At 37.6% G+C, this 12,106-nt stretch overlaps 1 protein-coding gene across 1 annotated transcript in view; it reads left to right on the top strand.

The window, feature by feature from the left end:
• Nucleotides 1-12,106, top strand: part of LOC100928103 (vomeronasal type-2 receptor 26-like) — a 441,302-nt gene that overhangs the window by 344,909 nt on the left and 84,287 nt on the right.

Genomic DNA, 12,106 nt, shown 5'->3' with positions numbered 1-12,106 from the left:
TAGATTTATCCCATTCTGATAGAAGTTGAGATTCCTCCCATGTAGTTTTGTTGTCTATTTCTTCTTTTAACTCACTTAACTTCTCCTCTTATGTATTTGGATGATACCACTTGGTGCAAATATGTTTAGTGCTGATATTGCTTCATTATCTATGGTACCCGCTAGTAACATAGTTCCCTTCCTTATCTCTTTTACTTAGATCTGTTTTTGCTTTTGTTTGATTTGAGATCGGGGGTGCCTGGCTCTTTCTTCTCTCTTTTGGCCCTGCCCTGGAGGACAAAACCTGGGAGAGTTAGGATGCTGATGGAGCAACCTAAGTATCCTCTTGTTCTAGCTGCAGTTTCTGGAGCCAAGCAGAGCCACCCTCCAGTCCCCATTCTATTCGTTTCTGGATAAATGGGCCTTCTCTGAATAATGCCCAGTTAACGTCCAGCTTAAAGTTTGGGTCAGAACTGACCCCAAGGCCCTGGATCAAGCTTGACCAGTGCTAGAGATGGAAGGCCACTGCCATTTAATTTGGCCATCAAGTCCTACCGAGGGTTTTACCGGGAGTTTGTGATCCACCAAAAGCCCCCATCCCTCTGAGGATTGCATTTCCTCTCTTCATGGACTGACTTGGATTTTTTTAATATCCTGTTGCAAAATCCATTTACCCCAACAGCCTTCATGTTATTAGATTCCGCCTGATGCTCCAGCCAATGACTCCCTTCTCAGGCTGTCAAATAAGCACCTGCTATGCGGATGAGGTCTTGTGCTAGGTGATGGGGAGGCAGAAGAGCAAGAGCCAGCCCCTGGCTATTCGGGAAGACAACCTTTAAATCCGAACAAACAAGCTACTCAGAAGCTGAGGGCAAGGAATGAGAAAGAAGGCAGAATTAAGAGGGAGTGGGGAGGTTTCCATGGCAGGCAGGGCCACTGGGACCAGAGGGGAGCCCGGGATGCAGACCAGGAGGGAGAGCTTCCAGGAAGTCTGTGCCGCACTCAGAGGCTGTGTGACCGGGAGGAAGGGCTGAGAAAGCCACAGGATCCTAGGGAAAGCTCACTACGGTGGGAGTGGGGGGGAAGGCAGTGGTCTGTGGAAAGGCACTGGAAGATGATATCAATATATTGTGGGTGTATTTGGCAGAGTGACACATTGTTCAATTTTAAAACTTCAGAAAAGAATCTTTTAAAAAAACTATTAGAAATTCTAGATTGTTTCAGTCAGCTATTAAAAGCACAGATTAAAAAATTAAGTTGAAGTAGGGCAGAGAACCAAATAAGCAATCCAAAATTAATATTTTTTAAAAATCTACTTGAGTCCAGAAGCTTGAGAGGGGAAAGAAATCAGAGGCAAGTCAGAACTGCCCCAGAAGGTACACAATTTCCTGGTTGTGTGAATTATCACAAGAAGTCCAAGACTGAAAATGCAAATTGGATTAAACAAGAAACAGAAGCTTGTACACCATTAGTATAACAAATGATAGAATGGTTACATTAAGGGAGGCCACTGGACTTCTGGCTTGTTTGAAAACCTGCTAATCCATAGGGCTGGATAAAATTCCTGATTATCGACTCCACTGCTTTACAAGACTTTATCTGCTTCTTCTCAGATGTGAACTCTACCTTGTTCATCCTTCCTTTTTTGGAGGAGACCAATGACATCTCAGGCAGTGCTCTGATTGGCAAGTGAGTTGGATTGCGAGGCTTTGTAGCTCAAAGTCCTCGAGGTCAAAAATGCCTGGGATAACCTTGATCTTGGATCTCGAAGATCTCCACAGTGCCTTCTTGAGCACCTGTCATGGCCATTGGAACAAATTGTTTTCTTCACATGCTTGGGTGTCAACGTCTCCTCCACAGTGATGGGCTCCCTACAGGATTTCCTGAGCCTGCTTGAGTTTTTCTACCTCCATGGTTCCACCAGGGTGTAGCTGCTGCATTTGCTGTAGCTTTTTAGAGCTCCATATGACAACTGGATGATAGGTGAATGAGCAGTCCTGGAAAGGGTTGGGGAACCTCACACTGGCGGTGCTGATCCTCCTGGAACACTCTACATACCCTGTGACAAAAGGACAAAAATGCTAAAGATACAGATCACTTAGAAATTACATGTGTAAATTCAGTTATGTGAATACTAAAACTTAAAATATAAAAATCATTCTTAGCTTGAGGCCATATAAAAACACTGGGCCAAATTTGACCCTCAGACTATAGTTTACAGTATCTGAACTGGACACTCTGTTTCCTAACTCTAAAGCATTTTCATTAGTTGTCCCCCAATTCCGAAATTCTTTCCCTCTTTCACCTCTTAGATTTTCTTGTTGAAGATAAGGGGCTAAAGTCCCACTATCTTCAAGAAGCCTTTCCCAGTCCTCTTTAAGGTTAGTCCCCTCTCCGTGAATTTTTTCTATATTATTCATTCTAAATCTTATTTGTACAGAGTTGTCATGGTTTTTCCCCACAAGGCTGTGGGCTCCTCTAAAGCAGAGATTATTTTTGCCTTATGTTTCACCAGTGCTAAGCATTCCACTTCGCACACAATGTACTTAATAAGTGCTTGTTGACTGATGCAATGGAAGGATTTTCTCATATTCCTGAACTGGTGATCATACCATCTACTTAAATACGTCCACATATAGTAAGCTAGCTCCCATAGGATTGAAATGAATAAAAGGACATGGCAGAATAGGATGTGAAATGAGCCCCGAATTGGAATAGTTTTGAGTCCCACATCTATTGCAAATTAATTGTATGAAATCATAGGTCGTTTAACCTGTCTTGGTCTTAGTTTCCTCATCTGTAAAATGAGTGTTAGACTAGATGAGCTTAGGTTTCTTGTGCTTTACGCTGCTCATTGGTAACATGAATTTTTAAAAATAAATTATTTCCTCAATTACAATGTAAAGACAATTTTAATATGTATATATATTTTAAAAACATTAAATTCCAAACTCTACCTCAGCTTCTGTTTGTAAGATAAGCAATTTAATAAGTTATAGATAGTCTTGCAAATAATAATTCCATATTATTCATGAAGGACAGCCAAAAAAAAGTGAAATATAATGTATTTCCATCTGCATTCAGACTCCATCAGTTCTTTCTCTGGATGTGGATAGCTTTTTTTCCATGATGAATCTTTTGGAATTCTCTTGGATTATTGTTTTGCTGAAAAGCTAAGGATTTACAATATTACTGTGTAGAGTTTTCTGGTTATATTCACTTCACTTGGCTTCAGTTCATAAAGTTCTTAGGTTCTTCTGAAAGCATCCTGCTTGTCTTTTCTCATAGCACAAGAGTATTCAGTCACAGTTGTGTGCCACAGCTTGTTCAGCTATCTCAAATGGATGGCCATCTGTTTCCAATAGAATACCAGTTCTCATTAAGTGGAAAGTGGACTTCCTAGAGCTTTTGCAAAATTGTTCCCACTCTACCTCTTAGGACTTAGACAAATGCTGCTTTTTGCAGAGACAGTACAATGTAGTAGAATAAGCCTTGTTTTTATGCCTAGCTTTGATACATGTTGAGTGACTTTGAGCAAGTCATTAAATCACTTCTTAGCCTTAGTTTTTTTTTTTTTTTTTTTTTTTTTGGGGGGGGGGGAAGAAATGACCTCCCTTCTTCCCAAAATAGATACAAGGACAAGTGCTAAGGCTTTTTAGGAACTGTGAATAATTTTTAAAACCTAAGATATTATCTTTATTTGGCCATATATATTAATTTTTTTTTCCTTCACAAAAGAGCTAGAAGACAGATCAAAATAAGCAAGCAGAAGTTACCCTTCTTCTTGAAGGGGAAATAGGGTTATTAAACTTTAAAAAAAATCTTTCAGATTTAGAGGTGATACTAGAAACCAAGGAGTCAGATCCAAAGCTTAGCTTTCTTTAATGGACAAATCATCTCTGGAAAGAGCCAAAAGAAAACTTCCTCCTGTCTCCAAGTTGGGAGAAGCTTCAGAATGTGAGGCTGAATTAAACAGTACAGATATGAAGATACACATTCTGGGTAAGTTTGAAAAGTCACCTATTAAAAACCCAATAAAGCTGGGGACTGTGGAAGAGTTAATATGAAAACTGAACCAACCATTTTGGAGAACTGGAATTGTATTCAAAGTTATAAAAATTATATACCCTTATACCACTGTCAGGTCTGTTTTCAAGGTGTTCAATGAATCATTATGTTCTAAAACTATTAATGTTCTAAAATATTTATAGCTGCTCTTTATGGTGACAGCAGAAATAGAGGGCATGCTTATCAACTGGGGAGTGACTAAAATTGTAGTATGTGGTTTTGAAGGAAAACTGTGCTATAGTTAATGTCACAGAAATATGAAAAAACTTGTGTGAAATAACGAAATGAACAGAACCAAGAGAATGCTGTCTACTATAACAACCATATTTTTAATCTCTTTTTCCAAATACATGCAAAGAGTTTTCAGCACTCATCTCTGCAAATCCTTGTGTTCCAAATTCTTCTCCCTTTCCCCACTACCCAGATAGTAAGCAATCCAATATAGGCTAAATATGTGAAATTCTTTTAAACATTTCCATATTCGTCATGCTATTCAAGAAAAATCAGATCAAAAGGGGGAAAAAACCAAGCAAATATAACAAATTGAAAATATTATGGTTTGATTCACATTGTCTCCATAGTTCTCTCTCTCTCTCTGGATGTGGATGGCTCTTTCCATCACAAGTCTATTGTAATTGTCTTGAATCATCTCATTGTTGAAAAGAACCGAGTCCATCACAGTTGCTCATCATACAATCTTTTTGCTGTGTACAATGTTCAGTTCTACTCACTTCACTCACCATCAGTTCATGCTAATCTCTCCAGGTCTCTCTAAAATCAGTCTGCTGATAGTTTTTATAGAAGAAAAATATTTTATTACATTCACATACCACAACTTATTCAGTCATTCCCCAACTGATGGGCATCCACTCAATTTCCAGTTCTTTGTCACTACAAAAGAGCTGCTAGAAATTTTTGCAACAGCCATTTTTTTTTAAAGAGAAAAACTGAACAATTACATTTTTTGAGCATCATAGGCATTTGGCAACAAAGAAGAATGCTGTCTGCTTCCAGAGTAAGAACTGACCAAAAAAAAAAAAAAAAAAAAAAAAAAAAAAAAAAAAAAAAAAAAAGAAAAATACGTATAGTGTATGTGTGTGGTTTGAGAAATGCTGGCCTTTACCTCCCTCTCTCTTCCCTCTGCATCAGAAAAGTGTGGAACTTAAAATGTGTAAAAAAAAAATATATATATATATATAATAAATATGGTAGACTCTTGAGTCAAGGGCCAATCATTTTTCTGAGTAGAGAGTATTTTATAAGAGGATCTTGGTAAAAATGATACCTAGAAAGTTTCAGAGTCTGTTCAGAGATCTATGGAGCTACAGCAGAATCTTTTTCAGGTTATTTTCTATAACAGTGAATGTGTGAACTAGTTATTGAAATTCAGACCCAACTAAATACTATAGGACATATACTTAAAACTTATGTGATGAGAATGCTTTTAACTACATTTCAGCCATTACTTCCCTTTACAGAATTCACTGGAGAGAAATCTTACAAATGGTAACGAGTGTGGCAAAATCTCAGAGCTCACAACTTATTGTACATCATAAAAAACAAACCTTATGAATGTAATGAATGTGGAAAGGCCTTTAAACAGATCATAGAACTTATGCTGCATCAGATTTCATACTGGACAAAAACCATTATGAATGTAACATATGTGGAAAGGTCTTCAACTGGATGACAGATCTTATTCTACATCAAAGAATTCACACTGGAGAAAAACCTTATAAAATGTCTTGAATGTGGGAAGGCTTTTCGAGGGAGCTCACAACTTACTCTGCATCAGAGAATTCATACTGGAGAGAAGCCTTATGAATGTCTTGAATGTGGGAAGGCTTTCACCCAAAATTCACAACTTACTCGACAAAGAGTTCATACTGGAGAAAAACCTTATAAATATAATGAATGTGGGAAAGCCTTCCCTTGGGTAACATCTTACACATTGCACCAGAGAATTCACACTGGAGAGAAACCTTTTGAATGTAATGAGTGTGGGAAAGCCTTTAGATGGAGCACAGGACTCGCTGATCAGAGAATTCACACTGGGAAAAAAATCTTATAAATGTAATGAATGTAGCAAGGCTTTCAATCTGATCCCAGATCTTGATCTACATCAGAGAATTCATACTGGAGAAAAACCTTTTGAATGTAATGAATGTGGGAAGGCTTTCACACAAATCACAGATCTTACCCGACATCAGATAATTCATACTGGTGAGAAACCTTATGAATGCAGTGAATGTGGAAAGGCCTTCCATGGAAGTTCTCAACTTACTAGCCATCAGAGAGTTCATGCTAGAGAAAAACTTCACGAATCTAAGGTCTATAAAAAGGTGTTTCATGAGAATGAACTATTTACCATACATCATAGAATTCATAATGGAGAAAAACTTCAAAACTGCCATAAGTGTGGCAAGGCCTCCAATCAAGACTTAGAACTTATTCTGCATCAGAGAATTGATAGTGAAGTCAAACCTTATGAATGCAATGAATATAGAAATGCTTTTAGTCACTTCACAATATTTATTCAGAATTCATGCCGGAGAGCAACTTTTTGAATGTAATGATTGTGGGAAGGCCGTTATACGTATCTCAGACTTTATGAAACACCAAGTTCATACTGGAGAAAAGTCTTATGAATGTAATGAATGTACATTTTGTGGTAGTTCACAGTTTTGACATCAGAGAGTTCACACTGTGGAAAGAACGCAAGAAAGATCTTCGTCAGCACACAACTTAATATAACCTAATTCCTACTAAGTAATAGCCTTTGATTAGTAAAGCCTTTATGAAGAAAATGGATGGGAAAGATTATCCAGAGCATGCACTGAAATTTAGAGAAATTGAACTTAAGAGAAACCCTATTGTACACATACAACTTTCCACAATGGTTTTTCCTTCTCTCCTTAAGTTCCCAACCATTCCCCTTCTCATCTCACATTGAGACTTATAATTGTTTGAGAATATTGTGATCTGATGAGAGCTTCCTCTTCCAAACTCCCTTTTAACATACTCAGTCATTACCTGCTTTCTTCTAATCTGAGAAGGGACCATCCTTTTTTAAAGTGTGAAATTCTGTATTATGCACTTTATCTAGTCCCTTTGTGCTTATTTAGGTTCTAACTTGAACATCCATCTCCTCGTTTATGCATCTTTGTCTACCTCCACCACTGCTTTCTTTTTAGCTTCCTCTAAAAATGCTTCAGTAGTACTTTCCTTCCACATTGGTCACTTCCTCATAAGGTCTATGTCATAAACCTTTTTCCCTGGAAAATTTCAGGCATTTTATGTTTTCCATTACTCCTTTCCTTTCAATTCTATATGTGATGCCATCATACCCTTCCTTCTGCTCTTATTCTTCCCCTTTTATTCCTTTTTCAGAACTCAGGCCTTTTTTCCTCCCTTTCATATTTTTAAAATTTACTTTTCTTCTTTAAGGTTTGTCTTTTTTCAACCCTTTAAATTGAGAGTTACAAGTGGTTTTGTTCTTGGCCTTCTTCCCTCCCCACCTTTTGAGAATTTTTTCTTTTTAATCCCCCTAATAGGAGAACTAAAATGTTATTTACAAAAACTTTTATGAAGTTATAAGAACAGAAGGTAAGAGTGGAAAAAGAAAGGACTGTTGAATTTTAGCAATAGTAAATTTCATTCTATGAATAGCCACCTTTACTTTTAGAAAATATTGGTAGAGCCAGGAAAAGTATACAATGATTGTATTAATGTAAATAAAAAGAAAAAACTTCTACAATTGTAATGATCAAGCTTGACTATATATATATATATATATATATATATGTGTGTGTGTGTGTGTCCACACACACACATACACACACACACACACACATTTCCCTTCCCTCTATGAAACAGTTCTATATATGATAGAAGAGATGGCTTTCTGGGGGGAGGAGGATATAAAAATTAAAAATAATAAAAACAATTCCTAGAAACCAGAAGTGATTAAAAAGAACAACAATTTGATAGCTTCAGTTGTGTCTTCAGAGGTGTCTCTCTCCATTAGTCTTTTGTCAAACATTTATCAAGGATGTACTATGTGCCAGGCACTGTGCTTGGTAATGGGAGAAAATTAGTAATTCTGTGGAGATAGTTTGAAGAGGGAAAAGATTTGAGTTGTGGACCCCTGTAAGAAGTGCTTTCAGGAGTCCTGCTGAGAGATGACCAGTGAAGACAGCAGCCTCTAAAAGCAAGCATGATTTCATGAATGGGCCAGGTCATCGGAGCCATTCATTCCTTTCCTACCTACCCTCCACTTCCCACAAAGATTGGTCAGTGCTTTAAACTTTAGTACAATGTTTGAGGAGTCTCACGCTTGCTGAATGAGGTGGAGAAATGTATTTGATAATAGTTCAGTTGGGTGGTTTGGAACTGGTGAATGACTTGATCTGTTAGCTTACAGGGAGACTCTTGGCGGAATGCCCTTGGGATCTGTTAGGTTTAGTGTTTTATTGAAAGCTTTTTTCCTTAGTGATGTGGATCAAGGCCTAAGAAGCCTTCAAGAGAAATGTACATAGGACCCAAAGCTTAGAGGGAGGGGTGGTATGGATTAACTCATGGAATGAATGAATCAACATCCAGAAAGACCTTGACAGGTGGAAGCCCTGGTCCAAATCTTATGAGGAGAGATCTAATAGATACACAAGTTAAAGGACTCGTTAAATGACCAAAAATACCTTGACACCTTTAAAATTAGTTGTCCAGGTCGTGCTTGAAGACTTCCAATGAGATCTGTCCACATTCAACATCCAGTTTACCTCCTCATAATTTCCATCAGTTGATGCAATTAGTCTCTCCAGGGCTTAAACACAATTCCTCTTTTGCATTATGATGCTGCAAGTTCTCAGAGTCAGAGTTTCATTTTGCAAAAGCTAGATGGGCCAAATAGCATGGATTTAGTTAGCAATTAAGATTGGGGGAAGAAAGCTTATAAACTACATTTCTACAAATCTTAGAAATGCTAAAATGGCTAAAAACAATCTTTTAAAGTGTACATATCAGTAAAGGCTTATAAGTTAGGTTTTGAAGACAATCCTTACCATGTCTAGAAATCAGGGTATCTTGGAAACCCACAGCTGAGTGGATATAATTTTACAACATGGGTTTTATCTGTAATATATCAAATGCGGAGATAAAAATCAAAAAGATCACTCAAAAATTGATATTGCCAAAGGAGATAAGTATTATAATGTAAGTAGAGATACTGTCTCTACTTTGAGGATACAGTCTAGGTGCAGTTTGGCTAGATTGAGGAATATATAAGCACACAGAAGTAGTGATAGGCTAAGGCAATTTTATAAAAGTATTGCATAGGTATCTGGAGATGAGACTAATTTGGGAAGAAATTAGACAGGATATTATTTGATATTTTCAAGGACAAATTCTAAGAAGTCCCTTTTGGGAAGTTCAATATACTTCTTTCTACAAAAACTACAAATTAAACAATTTAAATAATGGTTATTCGAAATTTCAAAATTAATTGAAATTTGACATGTAATTGTCATCTGGGGGCTCTAATTTTGAGAAAATAATCCTTTCATGAATAAATCTGAAAGACTGGTTTAATGAAGCTAGGCCTAGTCTGAAAGCCAGAGTCAAAACAACAACTTGGTTATATAGGTTCAAGGAACCCGTTACCTGCTTTGGGCTCAGCCAGTCTAAACATACTTGTTAGTGATTTTAGGAAGTGTTGCTAGTCCTAATTGCCCTTCCTTCCCTTCGTATTCTTTATATAATAGATGAAATTTTACAGTTAAGGCCATGGGGCATCAGTGGTACTGAAGCTACCAGTATACTGACTACGAGGATTTATCCTTCGACTCATATATAGAGTACCAACCCAAGACTTAGCCCCCAGACAACTATGATTACTAGAGGTTGACAATTGAGTAGTTCTTCCTATAGAGCTTCCAATTCGGATGTTAATCTCATCAGAAGATGTACTCCACACATGAGCAGTACTTTCTCTAGGGTTAAAAGCAGATGCTGTCCCTGGACGATTAAATCAAGCCACTCTAACCTCCACTTGCCCTGGAGTTTATTTTGGTCAATGTTCAGAGATTTGTGGCCCTCACCACAGCTTCATGCCTATTGTACTAGAAATGTCGACCCTAAAATATTTTGAAAACTGGTCGCATATAATGCAAACATCTTTGAGAAACCAACATAGTACTTAAGTATTAACAGAGTTTGACACCTCCTCAAAGCAATGCCTCAATTAGAAACATCAGCATGATTTCACATTGCTGGCCTAACCATCATTAACATTTTCTGCTTGTTCCAACTACAACTCATCGGTATTGAAATAATCTATATTTATCCTCCAGAAGAAATCATTAAACTCCCAGAAACTCCGTTCCCCTGAGAGGAAAAAAAATGAACGAAAAATCTATTTGCCCTTTTCATCTGCCCTACTATTATAGGCATCTCCACCCTACCTGTTACCATACTTTTCCCTTGTCTTATTTTCACAACGCCTAAACGTTGACTCCCCAATCGAATCCAGATTCTACAAATTGACTTATCCGACTCATTACCAAACAAATAACAATACATAATAATCTGGGTCGAACATGAGCCCTTATACTTATAACCCTTATCCTATTTATTGCTACCATAAACCTTCTAGGTATAAGTTAACCTAGGGTGTTATAAATATTCTATAAAGATAAGACTTGAGAGTATATGAAGTTGGTTTATTTGTTCTTATAAGAACCTAATCCACACAGATACAGGAAGGAGCTTTTTATTTTCTATCCTGAAGTGCAGGGTCCCCCCTCCATCCCTTGTCCCCAATTGGCTGGGGATGAAGAAATTAAAGGATTTCTCGATCCTTCTCTTGAATGTTTCTCCTTGACATGTTCTCCCTCCATCATACAGCCCAGTTTTTTTTGTTTGTTTTTTTAAGTGGCAGAAAACTCCTTGGGGAATAGAAGTTATTAACTCATTAAAAAAAAATCACCCCAATGTGAGTGCATATGCTTAATCAGTTCAGTGACTCAGTATCATATTTTATATAACTCAGTCAACTGATATGACTTCTCTCTAAATCCTTGTTCCCATATGGAACTAGGGCTCAATAAGTTGCTCACATAGGGTCCGGGGTCAGGGTCCAACATGCTACAATAGGACTTCAAATACTATCTTTTCCTTCTAAACTCCTTTTTCAGTTTCAAAAGGAAAGATGAGAGCCTTCTAGCTAAGCTCACAATTTGTTTTGCACAATAAAATTCTGGGAGAAAATCTTATGTGGAAAGGCCTTCAACTAGATTATAAATCTTACTCTATACCAGGGGTCTTATACTAGACAGAAAAATTGTGAATATAAGAGGTATGTGAAGGTCTTTACCTAGTTGAACTTATTCTACATCAAATAATTCACTCTGCAGAGAAAACTTACTAATATAAAAGAATATAGGAAGACTTTTAGAAGAAGGTTGCAACTTTGAAGAAGGGAAGTTTTTCCTGACATCAAGCCAAATTTCTCTCTGAAACTTCTACCTGTTGTTGCTAGATCCTCTTCTCTTGTTGGTCGCCCTTCAGATGCTTGAAGATCGCTATTATGGCTCTTCTCCCCCCAAATCATCTTATTTGCACTGCTGCCCCTGTTCTACTCTTGAAACCAGATTGATAAATGACTTAGATATCAAGGTTATGTGCTGGGAATACAAATAAAAGCAATCAAGGCTTATATTCTGATGGGAAAAGACAGTATAAAGCAGAGCTGGAAAGCAAGAATGGAGAAGCCAAAGAGTAGGAGCTAGTATGAGGCCTGATGTGGGGCAAGCTTAAAGCAAATGCCAATTTTGAGAACCAGAACACCCAGAAGTTAAGAGTCCAGGTTGTAGAATGAGGATGTAGGCAGCCTGATGGTCTGGTGACTAGGAGCAGATAGTAGAGGCTGACTTTTAGACAGGATAAGGGAATGTGAGGGCTCACTGTCCCTTGTAACCAATAAATGCCTTGTGGAGTGGGCTCAAACTCAAGTACAATGGAGAGAGTTGTGGCCGAGAGAGTCTGCTCAGTTCTTGGCTTAAGT

Source organism: Sarcophilus harrisii, chromosome 1, assembly GCF_902635505.1.
Source record: "Sarcophilus harrisii chromosome 1, mSarHar1.11, whole genome shotgun sequence".
NCBI lineage: Eukaryota > Metazoa > Chordata > Mammalia > Dasyuromorphia > Dasyuridae > Sarcophilus > Sarcophilus harrisii.
This window is presented reverse-complemented; position numbering and strand designations above follow the sequence as displayed.